Consider the following 334-nt stretch of genomic DNA (forward strand, 5'->3'; position numbering starts at 1 on the left):
CTGCTAAATTCTCTAAAACGACGTTGGAGACAGTTTATGGTAGAGAAATTAACATTAAATTCTCTGGCAACAGCTCTGGTGGACATTCCTGCAGTCAGCATGCCAATTGCACGCTCCTTCAAAACTTGAGATATCTGTGGCATTGTGTTGTGTGCACCTTTTAAAAGTGGCCTTTTGCCCCAAGGACAAGGTGCACCTATGTAATGACCATCCTGTTTAATCAGCTTCTTGATATGCTACACCCGTCAGGTGGATAGATTATCTTTGCAAAGGATAAATGCTCACTAAGAGGGATGTAAACACATTTGTGCCCAAAAAATAGAGCGAAATAAGC

Source organism: Salvelinus alpinus, chromosome 32 (genome assembly GCF_045679555.1).
Source record: "Salvelinus alpinus chromosome 32, SLU_Salpinus.1, whole genome shotgun sequence".
NCBI lineage: Eukaryota > Metazoa > Chordata > Actinopteri > Salmoniformes > Salmonidae > Salvelinus > Salvelinus alpinus.